This window comes from Mandrillus leucophaeus, unplaced genomic scaffold (assembly GCF_000951045.1).
Source record: "Mandrillus leucophaeus isolate KB7577 unplaced genomic scaffold, Mleu.le_1.0 Scaffold81, whole genome shotgun sequence".
Classification (NCBI taxonomy): Eukaryota; Metazoa; Chordata; class Mammalia; order Primates; family Cercopithecidae; genus Mandrillus; species Mandrillus leucophaeus.
In genome coordinates this window covers 1,029,599-1,049,266 of record NW_012108808.1, presented here as the reverse complement: position 1 = coordinate 1,049,266, position 19,668 = coordinate 1,029,599, and the positions used below count along the sequence as shown (strand labels likewise).

The following is a 19,668-nucleotide window of genomic DNA, read 5'->3' as shown; positions in this document are numbered from 1 at the left end:
GAAATAAACAATAAATCTTAAATATTTATTTAGCTTGACTTACTGACAAACACAATAAAGAACATCGCGTGTCTCTAAGGAAACAGTCACTCTAAGACACTGCTGGTAGAAGAATAATTTGCAGCAACTTTACTGGAGGACAATTAGTCAATACACGTTTAAAAACTTAGAGTCTTAAATGTGACCTAGAAATTCCACTCTTGGAATTTATCCTGAGAGACTAATAAGAGAAGTGAGAAATAAACGTATAAATTTAGGGCTATGATAGCTATAAAATGGAACCCACCTAAATATCCAATAAGAAGAGAATGGTTAAAAATTATAATATGTTAATAACAGTAAATATATGGCAAAATGTGAATACATGTGCATTTATTCATAGAGAAGTATATTCACAGTATTCTTGTAAGTGAAAAGCACAGCAGAATAGAAAGAAACATGAAGAATATGATTCCATCTTTTATACACACTCACAATTTTTGAGTATCCTTACATTAGAAAAATTTAGAAAATATGGCAGATTTTTAACATGTAATGGTGTAATTAATAATGTATAATTCATTTTATTTTTACTTATCTAAAATTTCTACTTTTTGTAGAAATGTTTTCTTATACTTAAGAAATACATTGTTTTTATAACAATTCTTCCTCTTAAGAAAAATTTTGAATAAAAGAGTTGTAAAAAAGAAAAAGAAAAAATATTACCTATTATGTTACCATCCAAAGACAACTGCATTAATGTGAAGTATTTCCCTTCAGTATTTTTAAGGATAACTGATTTTTGAAACATATTTAACTGGGCTTCTGAGACCAGTATTAAGCCTTGCCTGAGGGACAAGCTTTTACAGAGAATTTTCTAGTATCCAATTACAGGGTTTTTCCATAATAGGAGAATAACAGTATATAATTAGATTGACACTTCAAGCTCTGTCCAGATACCCTCGTGAAAGGAGACACCATCTCTCCTCATTCTTGGCGTGCTCAATTCAATCAGATGTGGTTTTTCTAAGTCAATGATTCTCCTTAGGAATTTTGGCTGAATTGGGCAAAATGCCTATTAATAATTACACAAGACACTCCTGTAAATACCCGGGAGACTTATGGAATACTTAGCAATAAGAAGAGTTATTAGTAGTCCTATTAAAGGATCACTGCACCAGTGGCTAAGACTCTGGAGCCAGATTGCTTGGGTTCAAACTCTAGCCCTGACACCTTCTAGCTATGTAATCTAAGGTTTTTTTGTTGTGTTTTGTTTTTGTTTTTGTTTTAACTTTCTCTCCCTTAATTTCCTCTTCAGTAAAATTGGAAAAATAAAAGCATTTACCTCATAAATTCTTGGGAGAATTAATTAATACAGGTAAAACACTTACAGTGGTGCTTGGCACGAAATAGAAGTATCCAAGAAGTGTTGGTTTCTATTATTATTCAGAAATCATCCCTACTTGGAAATGATGTTGGATGCACAGTGGTTGAAGGGTGAGGAAATGTGATTTGTGATCTCAACAGTACAATTTATTGAACAAATGTGTGCGCTCCCTGAATATAAGGTGTTCTGTACATATTATCACACTAATCTTTACAATCACACTCTAAAGTAAATGCTTTTTCCAGTCAAACACAGTGGCTCACACCTGAAATCCCAGCACTTTAGGTGGCCGAGGTGGGTGGATCACCTGAAGTCAGTAGTTCGAGACCAGCCTGGCCAACACGGAGAAACCCTGTCTCTACTAAAAATACAAAAATTAGCCAGGCATGGTGGCAGGTGCCTGTAGTTCCAGCTACTCGGGAGGCTGAGACAGGAGGATCGTTTGAACCTCGGCAGTGGAGGTTGCAGTGAGCCAAGATTGCGCCACTGCACTCCAGCCTGGGTGACAGAGTGAGACACCATCTCAAAAGAGAAAAAATAAAGTACATGCTATTTCTATCTTCAGGATTATAAAACCAGGGTCCGTACAGTTAAGTAACTTGTTAAAGTTACACATAGTTAAGAAAAAGTAGAATAGGAAAGACTGAGAGGGGAGGTGTTCCCTTGGTTTGCACCTTTCACTTTTTAGAGGAATTTCTGAATTAGGAAAACTCTAAAGGCAGAAATAAAGATGCCGTAATTTTTTTCACAATCTACCCCTTCCTTCAATAATAGAGAGTTTCTTTTCATTAATTCAACAATACCTATGGAGCACCTGCCATGGGCCAGGCACTGTTCTAAGAACTGGAGCTAGTGTCCCTAAAGAGTCTATCTTCTAGCTAGAGACAAGCAATAAGTAAGGCTGTGCCAGTTAAGTTATTGTCTCTCACCTCCAAACCAGCCTTCTATACTCAGTTTTGCTGTGGTGACTCTGGGACTCTGCAGACGACTGGATCCAGCACAGTCAAAAGAGAGACAGCCCATTGTTGATGGTGACAATGAGCAGGAGGCCCCTATGGTGGGCAGTGTCTTGTCCAGCCTGCAGCAGGCAGTGGCACATGTGGGCAAAGCCCCGTCGGCCCCGTGGAGGGCTGGAAACATTCTTCCCCATCCCTACCCAGTCCTGGGTACCTGTTCTGTGGCACCTTAGCCAAGGTGGCCCTTGCCCACTGAGCAAGGCATAGGCTCCTATTCAGTCCTGCAGCAGCAGGGGCCTCCCCGTCACACCTAACCCACTCTTGATTTTCCAGAAGCCCTCGGAACTGATGACGGAGAAGGTAGGCACCCAGATGGACCAAGCACAGCCTGAAAAGTCCTGCTGTTAGGAGTGCAGGGAGGGGCCAGGAGTTTCTGCTATGATAGCTGGTTCCCTGTTAGGCTCTGCCTAGAGAGGATGCTTCAGGGAGAGTGGAGCTCTACAGGATAAGGGAGGGACTGAACTCCTTCCTTTGTGCTTTCTATCTCCTTCTTGTGTCCTGAACATCATCCCAGAGATGCTTCTTTCACCCTACAAATGGCAGCGCCCTGCCAGAGCAGTGGGTGGATGCAGTTCGCAGTTGTTCCCACGCTTAACAGAACCAGCTTCAGCACACACCACCTCAGAAACATCAGCCTCAGTCAGGGTCCTGACTTTTCGGAGGTCTGGACTATGGGTCCACAGGGATCCTCCACAAAGGTACTCAGTTTCAACTTCAATGTCTTCCTTTTTCTCTCCCAGCCCCAGGAGCCATAGATGCTCCCTGCAGTTGGTACCTCTGTGATACCTTAGAGTTCTCTTGTTACCTTTTCTTACCTGTTCAGTTACTTGATTGACAATACTGTTTTCAGTAAGTGAACATATCACCAGTTCCCTAAGTTATTATCCTGTGTTGAACAGCCAGCTATTTTCAGTTTTTTACTTCTAAATCCTGCTGCCATAAAGATTGTGCAACAAACCTTTTTTTCAGGATTTAGGATCCATCTTTTTTCCAAAAGAGATTCCCAGAAGTAGAATTACTAGGTTAAAGAATGTGGCAGCTTTATTACTTTTTCTATATATTTATATACCACATATATATGCCTAAAGTACATTATTTAGCTTTTCTAAATGTTTTTACCACTTATTTTCTCCAAGTAGTATAAGGGAATGTTTATATGATTTTTCACAATCAGTTCTTAGTAAAATTGTATTTTAAATCCTATCTTGCTTTTGTTTAATTTACTAGCACTGAATTACTAATGTGCTCTAGCACGTTTTTATGTTAATAATGTAAATTTTGAGATTAGTAGTTAATTTTATTTTCAATAAATCACTATTATTCTAATGTTCAATGTCAATAGTCTAATGAATTTTAGATTTTAAGTCATGTTCATGATGGGAATTGTAAGACTCTGGATGTTTTCATTCCTTTTAGTTCTCAGAACCCCAAAGAGCAATAGTCATAATTTAAGCATGCTTCCTTAACAGTCTCAAGATACTTACAGGAAGTGATTCCTATAGAGGAATAACATAGATTTTTACCAAATTCTAGTTCATTTTTTACTGCTATTAGATAGTCTCTGATCTGGGATGGATACTTGTCGATTTTCAACTGTCACTTTCACTCTATCTTAATTTTGTTTTATCTGATTGCATTTTTATTCAACCAAGGATACTCTTTAAACCATTAGTGGGACTTTTTAAAAAAGTATGTGGGGTAATAGTTTGGAGGGTTCAATAGATTCTGTTCTTAAAAGTAGGGAAACCGTTTATGGAAGAGTGACAAAAACAGCAAGTTGTGGTTCCCCACACCATTCATCCTTTCTTCTTCAATAACAAATCCCCAGTCTTAGCCCTGCAATGATGAGCCATCCAGGAGTCTACTGTTGCCTTGTCCCCTGGAACTAGGATGTCCAGTGAGAAGTAGATAGAACAATTATTGGGTGGGACTTCTGAAAACAAACCTTTTGGTTTTTCTTTCTTTTTCTTCTGCATCCTAATAGAAAATGACGTCACAATGGCTGGAGCTCTGATAACCACCCTGTGCCCTGAAAATGGAAACCAAGTGTGCTGGGAATGGCAAAGCAGAAAGGAACATGTAGTTCCCTAATAAATAGTATATACACAATACATATAGCATGGTTTCCTCAACCTGAGCTGTCTGCTTTCAGATTTCTTTAACATGAGACAAAGCTATATGTCTCTTGTTTAGGCTATAACTACTGGTAGCCAAATATAATTCTTAACAACATCTCTTCAATGATGAAAGAGTATTGTCACATGTTTAGACATCAACTAGATGTATTATCATTTTGTCACTCCACTTTAATTGGTTTACAACAATGCAGTGGAATACACTTACAATAAACAAATGTCTGACACTTCATAAAAAAGAACAATCAGATAGACTAAGCTTTTTGAATTTTTAGAGTTTACCGTAACATCTTTGGGTAACATCTGCAAAAGCAATCACCAAATGTTTGTGAAATGGGGATAAGAGAAATACCTACTTTGCCAGATAATATTTATGTAAGCACTCAGTAAACCTGAAAGGAACACATAAGTATTGGCTCTTATCCAACCAGATGGATCACATGAAGCCAAAGTTAAATCGTAAGGGCTAAAAATAATTACATTAAAGGTAAACCGGTGAAAATCATTCTGAGATTAAAGAGTAAGTATATTCTTACATGTTTCAGTAGCACGGTATTTCAAACAAGTTGCCTTATGCTGTATTTTTTACAACCCTGCTATTAGAAAGGGAGGATTTATTTTCTTCATCAGAGGCATATTTTGTAAAGATTACACTATCAATACTGACCCATGTTAAGAAAAATTTGTGTGAAAATACAGCATATTCCACCTCATAGGGCTGCATGCTGTGCTGTGAGAACAGCAGGGAAGTTTTATAAAAAGCAACTTCACTCGAATTTCTGAATATATTTAAAAAATGGTTTGGTTTCACTAACGTCAACCTGTACTCCAGCTGTTTGTGCATATTTTTGTGTGTGTCTACATTTTCCTTGGAGATTAAGATGGACTCAAAAGGAAATCACCCTTTCCAAAACAGGCAATTTGCTTTTCAATACGTCGCATAACAGATGCTCCAAATGAAGAAAGGTAGAGAAGCCTGAGCTGGAGGAAAACACAGTCGTGCAATGTTTTAGGACCCCAGACCTGCAAGGGAGAAGCTGAAGGTAGGAAATGAAGATGCATGCATTTATATTCAAATGTATTATTTGAAGCAGAACAGTAATTTCTATGTTGGAAAAAAAAAATCCAGCATTGTTTTGAGAATTATCAAAACCCTTCAATGTAGCTTGAACCATTACACACATATACACACACTCAAATGTCTATGGCTATCAGCTCAATTCATTGTATAGAACACCAAATTTTACATAATTGATAAATCTGGGTGTTCTGGGTGTTCATTCTTTGCATTGAATCTGAAGACTTGTATTTAGCTTTAAAATTTCCATTGATGTGTTAATAGAGTTGCTTCATATACTTTTTACTGTGTCTAATTTTAAAACTAATTGTAACAAACAACTTCAGCACCTACACTGTGCAAAGCCTTCTGTGGGGCACGAAGTAAGTAAAATCTTGATCTCCAGGCTGTTACAATTCACTAAGAGAAGGCACACACATCCAACCACTAGCTTGGCATAAGCAAAACTCAAGCCATACAGTAATTCAGAATAAAGAAAAACAACCAGGCAGGCAGGCTCAATTGTTGCCCAGATTCTTGTTACATCTTATTGTTCCATCAGACTAGCTCAACCTGTTCATTTCTACAAGTATACAACTTTTACAGAGAGCAAAGAAATAGGTTTTGGACAGACAAAAAAGGAAACATATTATTCTATTTTAGAGGTAAGACAAGAGTTGATGGAAATTTTGTTAAACAATAATCCCTTTTAGACTTTTAATCTACTATGCAAAATATAAAATATACATCTATATTTTATGATTTAGGCAATGTTTGTTTTCATGAATGCTTAAGTGAGATTTTACTATGTCTTATTCCCAAAAACTTTTCCAAAAGAATGAATACTCAATTTATTATAAACTTTGAAATAAAAATCTAGACTTTAACATGTATATCGATTCACAGGCAACATTTTAAAAGCATAACTTTTGTGTTAAGTAAGATAGACATATTTTCATCTTGTCTCTACATACAAAAGATCAGATTTTAAATGATCCACTTTTTATAGTATCAAAAGCCAAATTAGGTAATAAGAGACGATGCAAAGATTTCTTTAAAAGATCACTAAAAACACAAGTCAAGTGAAAAACTGTTGAAAAACTGCCATATGTAGAAATCTTCATTATTAAATGATTAACGAAACCCCTGAATGAATAGAGTTTACTTCAATAAGTCAATATTAGCTATAGAGCCATGACTGAGGTGAAGAGGCAGGAATAGAATGTAGTCTAAGGTGTAATTATTTTATTTAAATCACTATAGCAGCAGTGTTGAAAATGGATAGTCAGAGACAAGAATGAATTAAGGGAGGGCAGTTAGTAGATTCCTGGATGTGTCCAGGTGAGAGTTGTCTAGGATAAGGGTTGTGTTAGTATATTCACTAATTTAAAAAATATTTGTTGAATGTCAAATATTTGCCAGAAACTATTTTGTCACTGGAATTAAGCCATGAGCAAAACAAATAAAAGTCTCTATCTTGTGGAACTCACGTTCTACTGGAGAAGACATACAATAAGATAAATATACAAAATATATAGTATACTGGCCCAGTGCAGTGGCTCATGCCTGTAATCCCAGAACTTTGGTAGGCCGAGGTGGGCAGATTACCTGAGGCCAGGAGTTCGAGACCAGCCTGGCCAACATGGCGAAACCCTGTCTCTACTAAAATTACAAAAATTAGGACAAGCGTGATGGCTCACGCCTGGAATGCCAGCACTTTGGGAGGCTGAGGTGGGCAGATTACCTGAGGTCAGGAGTTTGACATGAGCCTGATCAATACGGTGAAACCCCATCTCTACCAAAAACACAAAAATTAGCCGGCCATGGTGGCAGGTGTCTGTAGTCCGAGCTGCTCGGGAGGCTGAAACAGGAGAATGGCTTGGAACCAGGAGGCAGAGGTTGCAGTGAGCCAAGATCACACCATTGCACCCCTGCCTGGGCAACAGAGCAAGACTGTCTTAAAAAAAAAAAAAGAAAAAAGAAAAAAAATATATACAACATAAAAATAATAAAATAAAATAAGTATAAATATATGCATATATAGAGTATATTATAGGCTGATAAGTACATGTGGAAAAAAGAAAGCAGGGAAAAGGGAAATAATATGCCTTATGAGGTGAAATTGTAGGAGGAAAATCGAAAGAAGGCCTCACTGACAAAGTAATGTTTGAATGGAAGGAAATGAGGGAGTGAGCCATGAAGATCTCAGGGAAGAGAGTTCCAGGCCAAATGAACAGTGAGTGTGAAGGGTGTGAGATGAGAACATGCCTAGTGTGTTCAAGAAGGATCAAGGCATCTCTGTGGCAGGAGCAGGAGGAGTGAGATGAAATTGAGAGTGACAAGGGACTGGGTTATGGAGCAACTATAGATCACTGTAGGATTTTAGCTTTTATTCTAGGCAAAATGGGAAGTGTGTGCCAGCTACCGACCTATTAGTTCTTGGTTCTAAAGCACCCTTCTGGACTCTTCTCTATGATGACTCTGTAAACTACATTTTCCTGTTAGTCAAATGGTTTCCCGTTAAGTTTTGCCAATAGAAGGCAAGGAAAGAAGAGAAGGGACTTACACATCTCTGTTTTTTCTATATTGGTCAGTAGCAGCTAAAAACTTCAACCTTCCTTGAGAGCTTCCAGGACCAGTTGTCTGATGAGATGCCAGGTAACAGCAGTAGCCATTTGGGACGCGTTCTCAGAGGTCTGTGTACCATCTCCATGGTGCTTCTTTGTCAGCCTTCTGGGTTCTGTCCTTGGTCCTATATATGTAGAGATGCCAGCTTCTTTAGTTTTTAATATCTGGGTTACTGAACTATCCCAATTTTGTCCTTTTGCTATCAAACACCTATGTTACCAATTCTCCGCTTAAATGCCCTCTGTTCCAAATCCTTCCCATGGTTACAGTGTCAGGTACTGGGAATGATGCCAGAAAACCCTCAAAGATGGGATTATGGAAATGTTTAACATATGTCCTTGACCTTGAACTTAACGCGAAGTTCTTTGTCAGTAGAAAATGAGGATACTGACATAGCGTGCAATATTTAATTAAATTATCACCTGGAATTGCTTGGAATAAAATGCTTACGTAAATGAGTATCTTGGGGGGATAAAATGACTGCTGCAGGTGATGGATATGGTGGTAATAATGACTGTGATGACTTTCGGGTAGAATGGCTATTTCTGACAGTGCTGGAGACTATACAAAAGGAAAATGACTCAAGAATTTAATAATCTCAATGCTTCTCTTGTGATCCTAGAAGAATCTTTTTTTTGTACAAATGTATTTATTTTAGTTTGTATATAGCAGGGCAAATATATCTGAAAACCAAATTCAACATTTAACTATTTAGGTGAGTTATGGAATTACAATGAAAGGGGCATTCACAGACTTTGCAAGCGTCCTAAGTAAAAATTAAGACTCTGATTGGAAAGAAGTAGGGATATCTGATGGAACATAAAGTTGAAAACCTTGAATCCACTCTGAGCATTCCTCTCAATGAGATGCTTATTCTCCTCAACACTCACCACCTCTACTGTGTCTAGGCCTGTACAGCTAAAGCAATCTAAGTATATTCCAACAGGGCCAAGTGAAAAATCCAATGTAAGAAGAAATAAGTTATACTCCAAAAGAATTGCTGTATTTTTCTAAATTATATTGACATGAACCTAGGGGATATATGTGATTATAGCACATGTATAATAATATGTTAGACCAAAGAGGATGGAATGTGACATTGTATCACGTAAAATTTCTTAACATAGTTATACTTCTTCCAGATTTAATATGATAGGTTGAGCAGACTGAAGTTGTTCTAGCAATTGTTTCATTTATTGGATTCAATGGTGGCCTTCTTTCAGGAAGGCTGGATGAGAATTTTCTCGGCCTGGTGTCAAAAATGGCTTAGGGATGTAGGAACATTAGAATGGACTTTACTTGTGAAATTTGCATACCCACCACCCCTCTCTATTTGTTTAGAGGGCCCGGAAGACATCCGTTTTTCTAGGGCATGTGCCACTATCTTTGTAAAGTTCAATGGCAGCCATCCTCTGAAGGGTAAAGATGGCAAGGGCAGATGTTATTTTTGAAAAAGGATCTCTAATTTCAATGCATATCATGGGATGGCAGAGTAGTGCAGTCAATACTCACTTCAAGAAATAAGAGTCATGCAATTTCTGTGAAGATAGCTAGGAAGAATTAAAAATCAGAATTGACCTGCAGAGACCTTTGTCTATGCTTACTTAATTCCTTAGGAACGAAATGACTTAGGAGGAAAATATATAAGCAAATTTCTAAAGTGTTACTTAATCAACATAATAGGAGAACTCTGTTTGATGGGCAGAAATCTGACTTGAGTATTCACAACTTCTCACCTACTTTCCGAACCTGAAGGCATTCACAGAATTGGAGTTCTTTGATCAAAAGGAAGACTAGGTCCTTTTGAGAAAGTACTCTGCAACACTGCCGTAACTGAATGCTGTAAAAGTTTTCTAGACCTTCCTGAGACATGCCTGCCTGCCTTTGATAGGTGATTGTACACTAGAACAAATTGATTCTTATCCTAGGGACTCAAAAAGCATTTTGGACTACTACTCAAAAAGTGGGTACCTATGGAGTCAAAAATCCATGTCACAGTGATCAATTGAAGGGGAAAATGTAGTGGAAAAAGAAAAGCTATGTATGTCTTCTTTCTTGCTTATGTATACATGTAGCATGTTGCAAAATAACAATCTTTGCAGTGCCTCCCTTCAAGAGGTGTAAGCTATTTTTCAATGTCTTGAATTTGGATGCCTTTGTGATTTGCTTTAGCCAGCAGAATATCAGTGACATTGTGTGAGTTCTAAGCTTGCATCTCAAAGACTTTGTATCCTCCTTCTCTCTCTGTTGGAACCCTGCAACTTCCATGGAGAAAAGCCTGCACTCACCATCTGGAGAAGGGAAAACCATGTGGAATAGAGACAAGCTGTTACAGCCAAGGCCCCAGACACAGGAGAGATCCAAAGACCAGCACAGTCATCCCAGCCGCTGACAATGGACTCACCAGTGAGTCTGTGAAACCATAGGAATCACGGATTTTTTTTCATCCTTTATTTCATCCCTATTACTTCATGTAAGGATTGTTGGTGTGATTGCAACCGAATAAGAGGATTTATCATCACTCCCAGATGGGGCATAGTAAATATTAGGACGTTGAGTCTCTTCTATATGGAACAAAGTACGAATGACTTCATGTATATAAAAAAGAGTTGGATCCTGCTAGGTGGAAGCATGAAGTTGTTAACTGTTGTTGCATGGAAGTTAAAATACATGGAGAGGAGTGGTTAGGAGTGCTGAGAAACCAACGAAGGTGACTCTGCGATGCTGGGAGGACTCTGAAAATCACATTTTCCAGTTACCCTTGCCAGCAGGCTTCCTTTTAGATTCCATCTGCAGGATGCATAGAGAGAAGAGCAGAAGGAACTTCCTTCCTGTTTTTCCTGTCTTTGACGGCACTGCTAGATTCAGCCTCCCATGAGTTGTGGCATTTCCAGCACAGTGCTGTGGCACACTCTCAGAGAAATCAGCAGCTCCGGGGCAGCCACTCTTTTCCTGGAAGTATAGAACTAGCTATGCAGAGCCCTCTTCTAAGCCCCTAGATTCTGGTAACCCCACCCCTTCCCTTTTGTTTCAACAATGAGCAGTGTCAGTTGTTGCCTGAGTTTTTAAATCTCTGTGTTACGCTTTTTCTCTTTCAGGCACCCAACATCTATGGAAAACACCTCTTAGTTTGAGATATCCATTGTGGCTTCTATTTTCCCGGCTAGAATCTAACTGATAGGAAGTCACGGAGGGTTTTCAGATCTCAGATGATTTGTCTTGCATTCTGATAGCATCACCCTGGCTGCTGTGTTGGAATTGACTGAGGGACCGACCAGCTAGGAGGCTATTTCAATCAAAATAGATGGGGGTAAAGAAGTGGTTACATTCTGTATATATTTTGAACATATTAATGATGGGATTTGTAGACAGATCAGGTGTGAGTTTCAAGGAAAGAGTAAAAAGTATGAACTATTGTCTAGGAGAGTAGGAGACTGATTAGAGGACTCTAGTGTTAATGCTGGGAAACAATTAAGATCAGTGATTATGAATTTAAAGGTTAGACCAACTGGCAGCTGAGTGTGCAGACAGCCATGCCTACAGACACAGCTCTACGGTGGTTTTGTTAAGGTGATGCTGTGACAGATAAATCCTGAAATCTTAGTAACTTAATACAACAGAAATTTCTATTCTAGTAACATAAAGCCTAACAGGTAATGGGACATAGTGAGGACAAACTCCTAGGTTATACAACTGAATCTTTCAATGATCTTGGCTAATAGAAGCTCAACATATGTTTTTCAAGTTTGTCCTGGGAATTGATACCCAGTTGGAAAATTGAGGAAGGGAGAAAATGAAAGATTTCAATAAATTTTATTTATGCCAGTCCTAGAGTTAGTATGCATCATTTCTACTCACATTTTCTTGGCTAAAATTCAATGTCATGACTGCACCTTAGGTGAACAGAAGCCAGGAAACATCATTTAGCCTTATGCCAAAAAGGAAAGGAAAATAGGTTTGGTGAACTCTTTTAGCCAATCTCTAGGAAAAGGAGAGATAATCTGTGTTGATGCAAGCAGAGACTAGGCAAATAATTTTAAAAGGTTGTTGCTTTGCCAGAAGTACCACAAAAGTGAGAGAAAAGCAAAGGGTTTCAGAGCAGGTTCAAAGAATAATTAGAAGGACTGGCCATGAATTTAAGCTAGGTAAGGAGATAGGAGAAGACACAAGGAGAGAAAAGAGTTATTAAGATTGATGTGCTGGGGTGATAGATTGGTGAAATAATTGTAAGAGCTCCATTCTGGTAAGCACTGGCAGGCAATGGAGGAGGTGTTAGTTGGAGAATGTGACGCTTGAAATTGAAAATTTGGAGGAACTTCAGGGCTTCTATTGACAAAGATGACAGCAGACCCTGAATGTTAGCATCTGGGATAGGGTACAAGAAAGATCACTGGGAGAGAGACTGCCAAGGAATTTAGAGTCCAAGATATTGACAGATAACCTACACAGATATCACATGTTGAAAAGAGTGGTAGTGTTTCAAGTGCTGAAATATTTGAGGAATGAGGAAATGTGAAAATAAGAACAGTGAATGACTTAGAAAGCTGTTAGCGGGTAAAACGGCAAGACTTGGTGATTGGTTATTGGCAGTGAAGATGAAGGAAGTGACGAGAGTCAATCCCAGTTTTCTCACTTATGTGAATGGGTGGATACTCTAGACATTTGTAGGACAGGAACACTCTAGGGCGTCCATCTTTAGGGGAGGAATGATGAGTTTATTTTTGGATATATGGATTTTAAAATTTCTCTCTCTCAAATATCCAAATGGAGACTTTGAGAAGATTCTTTGAAATCTAAAGGTGTAAGACTCAGAGAAAAAACAGCAGTGGATATATATATTTGAGATTATTGGAAAATAAATAGTATATAAAACCAAGTATTGGTAATATTGTCTAGGATGCTAATAGGAAGCACAGAAAGAAATAAGTCACAAAGAGAACACTCTTATCTGTTTAGCCTACCATATTAAATCTGAAATAAGTGCACCTGTGTTGATTAATTTGGCCTGATCCAATGTTGTATTTTATGCTCCTTGGTTTAACACCCTACTAATTTATTCCCATGTAGCTCCCCTAGGTGTACGCCAATATAATTTAGAATAATACTATTCTAATAGTACTATTCTAATAATTCTAAATACTATTCTAATAATACTATTTACTGAATAATACTGCTATCTTTGGAGTATAACCTCTTTCTTCCTAGCTCGGATTATTCACTTGCCTCTCTTGAAATGGACTAAGATTTCTCTAGCTATAGGTCTAGACACAGTAAGGGTGATAGGAATAGGCCTTAAAGAGAATAAGCAGCCCATTGAAAGAATGCTTAAAGTAGATTCACAATTTTCACTTTTATTCATGTGTATTTAAATATTTCTATCCCTTCATAATCAATGGCCTAATTTTCCACTTAGGAAACTTGGGAAGTCTGTGAATACCTCTTACATGGTAATTCTATACTAACCCAGATTCTTAAATGTTGAGTTGAATTTTTAACTATATCTACCCTGGTATGTACAAACAAAAATAAATTCATACGTACAAAAGCAAGAGATTTTTTAGGATCACAGAGAGGCTTTCTATTTCAGTTGACATTGTTAAACCCCTGAGTATATCATTTTCCTTTTGTATGGTCTCCAGTGCAGTGATAGATAGTCATTCTACCAAAACGAATAGAGTGTGAAGTTTGGGAAACTAAGAACAGAGTTATTCAAGAAGAAGGGAGTGTGTCAATAAAATTAAAGTGGCATTATTGAGAATGTAGTAGGTATCAGGCTATGTTCAAAGAACTTCACAAATATTTATTGTATTCTTATGCCAGTCCTAGGAAAAGGTACTATTATTACAGGTATTCCTCTTTTACATGGAAGAAAACAGAGGAACAAACTTACCCAACTTAAGATGATTTGATTTAGTCACAGAAGTCGTAGAGCAGAACACAAGGCTTTGAGTAGCATAATTTAATTAATTGCTTGAGATCCCAGCTAGTAATTGTCAGATCCAGCAAGCCATCCTAGGCCATCTGACTCCAGAGTCCAGTTTTAACTATTTTATATTAACTTCTAACCCAAAGGAATCAGCACTACTCAGAGAAAACCAGGCCAAGAAATAGAAAACTGCTTTTCGGATTGAGTGGCAGGGAGGTCATTGTTGATGGTAGTAAGAGATTTGTCAGTGGAGCACGTAAGTACATAGTACTTAAGTACATAAGGCAGATTAGAGTCTGATAAAGAGAGAATGCAGAATTAGAAAGAGGACAGATGTACTTTGGATACTCTAGAAATTTGACTGTCAGAGTCGAGAAACAGAAGATGATAGGGGTAAAATCGGGTTCAATGAAAGTTGTATTTTTATTCTGTTTTGTTTTTAAAATGAAAAGAAGTCTTTAAATGTTCACAGAAAGGAGCCACTTAAGAAAGAAGGGGATTAATTACACAGGAGAGAAAAGAGACAATTGACTTTGCATGCTTCCTGGGAGGGTGGGAGGGAATTGAATTTAGGGCAGTTGTGACAGGACTGATCTTAAACAGGAGGGGGGACAATGTTTCTCCTCTTTGAACAAGAGAATAATAGGATGAGTGCAAATGCTATCCAATTAAGGGAATTAAGAGTGTATCCCTATGATACCTTCTATTTCTCTCTTTTAGAAAGTGAATTCATTTGGGTCTGAAAAATGATGGCTCTGGCATGGTGTAAATTGAGAGTGAGAAAAAGTTGAGAAAAGTGTGAATAATTGAGGCTAGTGAGTGAGAAATATACTGGGCTATGCAGGCACTGCCAATGACCTAGATGATAATGATAAATTTATAGTGTTACTTTGTCCTACTATTATTTCCTTAAGTGTCATTCTAAAATACAGAAAATGGATACCTTTAGGGTTTAGTTTTGCTAATAAAGGCAATGAGAAGGCAGAGGAAATTGGAGTTCAGAGGGAAGAAAAGAGTAATTGAAAAAATGGACCGTGGAATCCAAGCTGAAGAGGAGGGCAGTAAAGTTAAGAAGCATTGTGGTTATGGTTATGGTTATGGTCATGGTTAAGGTTACGGTCATGGTCATGGTTATGATATTGGTTATGGTCACGGTTATAGTTATAGTCATGATCATGGTTATGGACATGATTATGGTCATGGTCACGTACCTTTATTGCAGCACTATTTACAACAGCAAAGACTTGAAACCAACCCACATGCCCATCAATGATAGACTGGATAAAGAAAATGTGGCACATAGATTATATTAATACTATTTTTTTAAAAGGAGGTCACTGAGGCTTTGGATATTGACTGGATTAAACAGGAATTAAAAGCCCAAGAATTCAGGAATTTAGTCCTACCAGCAGTCTCTTTGAAGGAGGTGGGACGGAAGGACTGGAATGGTAGACAGCTTTTGGCTCACCCAACTTAAGGTGATTTGATTTAGTCACAGAAGTCGTAGAGCAGAACACAAGGCTTTGAGTAGTGTAATGGCCCCATCTCTGCGGGCCAGCCTGTTTATTATTTATCTAAATGTTTATTACTTTGGCTACAGTCTGTTATTATATGTATTGTTCTGTGCTGTGTTTGTGTATTTATATATCTCCCCTACTAGACTCTGGCTTCCCAAAGTCAAAGCCTGGGTATCATTTTTTTTTTTTTTAACCTTGGCACTTGTGTTAGTGCTTGCCCAATAAATATTTGATCTAATGACTTTAAGCACACTATTTCTATTCCATTGCACTGTCTACTATTTAGCATAGCTTATCAATGCTGTGCATTGCTTTGTTAGTTCATGATTTCTTCCAAAAAATGTTAACGTCTAGATATATAGAAAGGTTAGGTACAAACAAGAGGAAGAATGTGGAAGCATTACTTACTGTGTACGGATCAGTGATAAGAGAGAAAGGAAACCAATTAGCATTCTTTTCATTATCAGTTGTTTTCAATTGTGTTATGATGACCTGGATAGAATTTCCCATAAGAACTAAGCAGTAAAAAAACAAATAAATAAAAGAAGAACAAGTTGATTGCTTTATTGCATTTGATACTTAAGTAATCAGTCTGAAAGAATGATTTCAAGAATAAACAGTTTAATGGATTCTGGTTGATGGTTTACAGTTAATGTTTTTGCAATAAAACACCTTCTTCCCTCATTTGCCTCATCAGATAATATAGTCAAGCTTTCATAAAATGAGTCCAATTTCATTCGTTATGTCAAAATTGAATGAGAGCTTCAATTTTTGAGTGTCACTGGTTACAATTTACATCTTTCCTATTGAATGAATTTTTTTCTCCTGTAATTTTTTTCTTCTATAATTTTGAGCTTTCTTTACACTAGTTGGATTTTGATTCCTGACCATGGGTTTTTCAAGTCAGTAGGTCATGCGTGGTTTCATCAAACACTATCAAACATCTCTTGCCAAATTCCAGTGGTGAAAATTTGTAATAGTTTTATAGGTAGAAGTGATTAACATTTTCACAAGATGAAGTTTAAGCCAGTATCTAACACAATTATATACTTCTCTTTTTAACCATAGATTTCTCTGTTAAAGTTTATTAATACTAAAATAAATGCACTATAATTATCACTTATCAAGTGCCTACTCTACTTGAAGGCTTGACAGTATCTTATGAAGTCTTAAAAACAATTCTAAAAAGTTTTATTTACAGGTCTCAATTATAGTTGATAAAACTTAGGTTCAGAACAGCTGAATTATTTGCAATCATAGGTTTTTAAGAGAGAACTTAGAATCTGAGACTAACCCCCATCTTCATGCTCTTTGTACTGTATCACATTATCTCCATTTTATACCATGTCTATCAGAGTTTCCTTAGGACATGGAGGCAGAGGTCCATACACGCACCTGTGCCTATAAGCACTGGCCAGGACACAGAAGATATCAGGCCCGGTTGAATGAGAACTAAGCAATGATTCAAGTGAAAAATGTAACATTTAAGACTAAAATTTAGTCTTCAGTTCCATGGTAAACTTTTTGATTTTTAATGGGAAAACTGTATTTTTAATAAAGAGATCCATCATTTTTTACAGTTTTGTGTTATGGGTATACATTTTAAACTGAAAAGTAAAAGGATGTTTCATTCAAGTCAAAGAAATGTTACTTTATCCTAACTGTAAGTCCACTGAAACCAAAAACTGTCTTCGTCTGGGATTAAATTTCCCCACTCAAAGAATAATGCCATGAATTTAGTATGAGCCAAAATTCCTATACTTGACAATAGTCCCAGTTCATCACAACCATGTATATAACCTTGGAACAGGGCAAGCATGTTCTCTATTAAGCCATTTTAATAATCAATGATAAATTGGACTACAGGTCCACAGTTCCTTAGTCACAATTCCCAAATCCAAACTAAAGATTTGGCTAACTGATACTAGAACTTATTTGGCTAAAAAACGTGCTCTGAACTGACATGAGGCTATAAATAGTCTTAACTTCACTTACCTTGTATGAATTTTCATATGTTTCACAACAAAATATTAATATATTAATTAAGGGTGGCTACAGATGGGGTTTAATACATGTACCACATTACTATTCTAAAATCCAAACAATTCTGAATACCAAAGCACATCTAGCCTCAAGAATTTTGGGAAACAAATTTTGAAATGTTTCTCTTTCATTTTCTGCTGTGTTGCAATTAAAGAAAAGCTACCATGAGTGAATTTTCAGTATGATTCACTTTGAAATGATTGTGACAGTTCCCTAAATCAATATATTTCAATTAGTTTGAAATAATAGGATATGTGCCATAATTAATCTATTACTGTAAAAATAAGTAGCCTTCCAGGGAAGGGGGACATTCACCCTTTGTAGAGGTAAATACAATCTTTTCTCTTTTACACTGTGCAGTCATAGGAGTTGAATGATCAGGATACAGCACACTCCCATCACACCAAAAGCTTCTTGAAGTCTTTTTGCAGATAATCCCCTTTCCACCCTCAACATGGGAAACATTTCTGCCACTATGGAATGGAATCGTGCAATATGGATTTCCTTCAGTCTGGCTTCTTTCACTCAGTACAATTTGTGGATTCATTCATCCTAATGCATGTATAGTAGTAATTTTTTTTTATTGTTGAGTAGCATTTTGTTATGTGATATTTTACAATTTATCATTTACCTAAGAGCATTTCAGCTGTTTCCAGGTCGAGTAAGTTTGCTATAAGCATTCATGTATAAGTCTTTTTGTGAGTATATGTCTTCATATTTTCTTGGGTAAATACCTAAAAGTGAGCTACTGGGTCCATTTTTAAAAGTACATATTTAACTATAAGAAATTGCCTAACCTGTTTTCCAAATTGGCTATTTTACACCCCACTAATAGTGTATGAGAGTCCTATTTGCTATATGTATTCAATACAGATGATGCTGTCAAGTTTTTACAAGTTTAGCTAGTCTAGTGAATATGTAGTAGTATCTTATGGTGGTTTTAATTTGCATTTCCCTGATGACTAATGAAGTTCAGCATCTGTTTCTAATCTTATTAGCTATTTGTATGTCTTTTTGTGAGGTGTTTGTTCAAATCTTTTCCTTTTTTTTTTTGCCTTTTTATTGTTGAATTATGAGATTTCTTTCTATATTCTAGATTCAATGCCTTTATCAAATACATGTATTGTGAATTATTTTTTCTATGGCTTTACTTTTCATTATCTTAGGAGTGCCTTTTGTGCAGTCAAACTTTTTACTTTTAATTAAGTCCAACTAAAAAAAATTTTTATATGGTTTGTGCTTTTATTGTCCTAAGAAATTTTGGCTTATTCTAATGCAGCAAAGATTTTCTTCAATTATAATTGTTTAAAAATGAAACCTAGTCTCTCATAAAATATTGAGCTCTTTTTTTTTTTTCTTTATTGAGTGAGAAGTTAGGCCAAGTAAATGTTACATTCCTTCTTAACTAGCATTTTAAGAATTAGTTTCTGAGATTTTCTGTTAGAAAGCTATACCACTATTTTTCTAAATTTTATGGTTTATCTGAGGTTGATATTCCTAGTTCTCAATGAACATACACTATACTAGAAAAAAAATAGAAGAAGTATAGTTAAGGGGCAAATGTCTTAAGTGCCTATAAACCAATATAGCCTTATTTCCAAAGCTGTTCTAGGCATGAGAAGATTACTCCTGATTGGGCCAGAAAGGCTGTATGACAAAGGCTGCCCTCAAGCTGGGCTATGAATGATGGCAGAATTTCGATAGACAAGAATGAAGAGAAGTTTTATTTTTGATTCTGTGGGTCTAGGCAAGTTGCATTGGCCCCGAGTTCTCTCAAGTTCACTTTCATTGGCTCTAAAATGAGAAGTTTAAATGAAATAATTCTAAGGTCCTTCTCATTTTGAACTGCTATACCTTGTTACAGGATCAGTATATTATTACATCTATTTCCCCACTCAAAGAATAATGCCATGAATTTAGTATGAGCCAAAATTCCTATACTTGACAATAGTCCCAGTTCATCACAACCATGTATATAAC

The 19,668-nt window shown here is 36.8% G+C and overlaps 1 long non-coding RNA gene across 1 annotated transcript in view; it reads right to left on the bottom strand.

Moving 5' to 3' along the window:
- Positions 1 to 360: 360 nt before the first annotated feature.
- Positions 361 to 19,668, bottom strand: part of LOC105530300 — a 77,794-nt gene continuing 58,486 nt past the window's right edge. Inside the window, exons 5-6 of the long non-coding RNA XR_001004627.1 lie at positions 8,141 to 8,326; positions 361 to 1,888 (exon numbers count right to left, since the gene is read on the bottom strand). This is a non-coding gene — a long non-coding RNA (uncharacterized LOC105530300). The remainder of the gene's footprint in view (positions 1,889 to 8,140; positions 8,327 to 19,668) is intronic.